The following is a 4255-nucleotide window of genomic DNA, read 5'->3' on the forward strand; positions in this document are numbered from 1 at the left end:
GTGACCTGATCATAAAAGGCAATCAGGTTGGTCTGACATGACCTTCCCCTAATGAAGCCGTGCTGGTTGCCCTTGAGCATCATCCCTGAAGCCGGCCCATCACAGATGTGTTCCTTGAGGATCTTCTCAAAGAGTTTCCCAAGGATAGAGGTAAGACTGATGGGCCTATAGTTGCCCGGGTCCTCTCTCTTCCCCTTTTTGAAGATGGGGACCACGTTAGCTATCTTCCAGTCATCTGGCACCTGGCCTGAGCACCACGAGCGCTCGTAAAGCCGTGCCAAGGGCCCTGCAATAACCCCAGCTAGCTCCCTCAACACCCTGGGGTGGAGATCATCTGGACCCGCCGACTTGAACACGTCCAGCCCCTCCAGAAGCTCTCTAACCCGGTCCTCCCCAACCTGAGGTCTGGAGGTGTTTCCCTCGAGTCCATCTCGCATCATAGCGGGGAAGTCCCGGTCCCTGCACAAGAAAGCGGAGGTGAAGAATTGGTTAAAGAGTTCCGCTTTCTCCTCTGGCACAACCACCAGATTGCCTAGTGTACTTTGCAGGGGCCCACATTACCTGGTGCCTTCTTCATCCTCCCTATGTATTTCATTGTAGCATTAGCCAAGGAAATAAGCTGTGGACTTTATACAGTGTTTGATTGGCTAAGTTCCATGTCTTGAGGAGGGTTTAGGAAAGAGGAAATCTGTCTTCCTGTGTGCTCAGCCAATGAGAAGTGTGGAAGTGGGCAAGAGATTTGAATTTCCCTTCCAGACTTTTGCACCTTGCAGCTACATCCTTCCCCTACCCTCTGGGCTAAGCAAGGGGTCATTTTCTCTCCCACTCCTCTGGGGACTTCCATAACTCTTGATCTCTGGTGGTGACCTCAAATGGTTTTCAGAAAGGCCATGATACTGAATATGAGTCTTGCTCCTCCAGTCAGCAGAAGACAATACCATTAGAGTGAAAGAAAATCAGAGGAAAAAAGAAATGGCTCTTAACATTCCTGTTTCCAGGCAACATGAGAGGCATAGCCCTGTCGATCAGTCTAGGAGTTCCTCTCAATTCTTCAGGTGTGTGCCAGTCCTGAGATCGGTATGGGCAATTCTGGGCTGGAAGCGACTTAATGAGTTGTGGTGAGCTGTTGAGGGCTGTTTTCACACTCACACTCACACACGAGCTCCCTGTAGCTAAGCTAAGGCTGGCTCCAAGGCAGCTGTGGAAGCATGAGCCCCCTGGGGCTGTAGCATCTTATTTGCACTCTCCCCTGCCCCATGCCCCACACTGCTGGGCTTGGCTGACACCAGCAGGCAGGAACAAGCCACACTGCCCCACGGGCAGGCCTTTGGCATACGCAGCCCTGCAAAGCCAGGCTGCAGGGAATGGCTTCACCCACTGTACAGACCCTGACTGGGGGAGCAGGGGGCTCAGTTCCCCCTCTCTGCCCACCTCCTCTGCCATACAGTACTGGGCAGGAAGGCAGGGCTTCAGCCTCTGCTGATGCCATGGGATGCTGGACAGAAGAAGCCCTGCTTGCCCAGCACTGCAGGGTTGGACTCCATCTCCCAGGCTGCTGCACGGTGCCAGTTTGGGTGGGTAGGGCAGCCATGCCAGCAGAGACCAGAGCTGCCGCCCACAGGCCCACCAATTGATTCTACCCAGCTTGCAGGTGGGGCCTCACTTGGACCTGCTAGTGTCACGAGCCATATTTTGCCCACCCCTGCCCTAAACAGCTCTCCTGGGTTCTGGAGCAGCACTCCAGCCCTCACTGGGGCTTCTGTGCTCTCTCAGACACTCCTAAAGGAACTTTCTCCTTTCTCTGTTCAAAACAAATTCTCTTCTACTTCCCCCTGCAAACACCTAAACGAGTCAGGTGTCAAACACAGGAGAACCCTGTGCCCCACTTTGCTACTTTAGGTACTGTAAGTCTCCCTGTAGACACTTTCTTCCTGGGATTAGACTTTATTATAGCAACAGATACCATTATTGTATTCCACTTCCCAAAATACAGACAGCAACATTGCCATACAAGGATTGTAGCCAGGCAGGCCCAGTTTTGAATTATTTGGCCCATGATAATGTCTAAGCCATGCTATAATAGGTGGCACATAATCTTAAGAAAAGGGTAGGGTTTGAAAGCTGAGCCCAGACTGGAGGTGAACAACTGACCAGGGCAGGGAGCTTGAAAACAGCCTAGTTGGGATAGTTTCCTTTCATTTCATGTTTGTTTGGGGTCTGTGATTTGGGTCTCTGCCACCCTAGTAGGTGGGGTTGAATTTTCATAGTCGTCTGGTTGTAGGATTCCGTTTACAAACCATGGACACAGAGTGGGGGAAGCTTCTGAAGAAACGGAGGCAAGGCAGCTGCCAGCATTATTCCCTGCCTTAAGGAGGCTGAGAGAGGCTGGCAACATAGTAACAGTTCCAAACCACTATTTTACAGATTTCATTATGTAAATATGATGTTAACAGAGATCTTGGGGGAGGGATAGTCTCAAATTCCTAATGTTTAAATCTTGGAAGAAGAAATATCTTTGTGAATTTTTGATTCTTATGCTAAATAGTGTAAAGCAACATAGCCTCCTTTATTTCCTTTACCATTACTTGGTAAGAATTGAAGCAAGTCACTAACTGCACATGCATCATCTTATCCAATTGCAAAATACTTCTCACCTCACAAATGTTGTTAATAAAAAGCAGCACATTTGTAAAGTGACTTCAAATCCTTAGATGCATATGGAAATGCAAACAATTATAATTTCAGTATGGTCAGCTAGGTAGACAAGGACCTTAAAAAAGTTGCTGCAATGGTGTATGTGCATGTGCACATATACATGCATACACAAAAGATAAGGTACAAGCTGATGTAAAAAAAGAATTCAATTGCAGTATTAATTCCAACGTTAGTATTAAAGATTGGAACTAAATGGGAATGATCTGAAAAAGAGTATAACGTTACTTAGTATGTGCTATACAGAAGATTAACTGGTGTGAATTTTGACTAGACAATAAACAGGTTGTTGGTGTCCACTGAAGTCCCATGGCTGGGGTCATGTCAAAAAGTAAAAGCTACAGCTCTATCCCTATGTTTATAACCTATTTGATAAGGAGCTGTGTTGGTTTTGTATCCGACTCTTTCCTATAAAACAGCATGGATGGTTCCACGCATCAGATGGGAAGTGCTAAGATGTGAACTCCAATCTAACCCCAGGATATAAAATTCAGGTGAAAAGCAAGAAATTAGTTTTGTGGAAAACCCTGCCCTCTAACAAAACCAGTAAGAATCAGAAAATAGAAAAGGAAGGGTCATGATCCTTACTTTATTATGCAAGTTCCTCTGGAGAAGGGGAAATCTTTTAGGGCATTAACTTAAGCTGTTTTACCCTTCACACCAAAAAGTGTTTGAAATCATAGGGAGGAACTAGATTTCTGGCTAGAGAGAGGATGAGCAAACTAGACTCGAAGACAGTTCTCTCCATTCCACATTAGAAACCATTGCTATCTACTTACACTCCATTTGGAAAACAGTTGAGAAATGGGAAACATGGCTGACAAACTGAAATTCTTTGAAGTCTTAGAACTAAAGTATTTATCTCTTCTAGAGGTGCACAGATGCATCGGCCGGTCCCGTATCAGATCAGCGATATAAGGAAAAATTACTCTTATCGGCAGTTAGCTTTTTTGGGCTGATGTGGCTGATATACGCTGCGTGCATATGTGCAGCTGCAGCGTAGCATGCAGGCAGCCAGGAACACAGGAACACGGAGAGCAGCCAGGCCCAGCTGGTAAGTCTGTTGTGGGGGAACGGGGAGAGAAGCAGGGAGGGGAGGGGCAAACAGAGGCCTCTGTGGTAAGGGAGGGAGTGGGAGTAGGGCTGGGGCTGCCTGGGGAGGGCAGGATGAGGGAGGGCGGCTCTCTGCTACACACACCCCCGGGGAGCCATGGGAGGTGTGTGCCCTTGGCTTTGTGTGCAGGGTGAGAGCAGGCTGCCATTGAGGCTGGGGCAGCACCTAGCTGTTCCTGGTGGGGGTGCTGGAGTGGGCAGCGGCGGCACTGGGAAGGGGGGTCGGGGGGCTACGGCAAATTTGAGTGGCTGCAGCCCCTCCTGTAATGCCCCCTCCCAGGGCTGCTGCCCCTCACCCTGAGTGCAGCCCAACTCAGCCCCCTACCAGGAAGAGCCCAGCGCACACCCCACGCACAAATCTGGGTGCACATGCCCCCCCATGCCTCCCCTGGTGGTGCGTGTAGTGTCAGGAGCTGCTGCCTCTGTGCCT

The sequence above is a fragment of the Gavialis gangeticus genome, unplaced genomic scaffold, assembly GCF_001723915.1.
Source record: "Gavialis gangeticus isolate Ggan-Ray unplaced genomic scaffold, GavGan_comp1, whole genome shotgun sequence".
Taxonomy (NCBI): domain Eukaryota; kingdom Metazoa; phylum Chordata; order Crocodylia; family Gavialidae; genus Gavialis; species Gavialis gangeticus.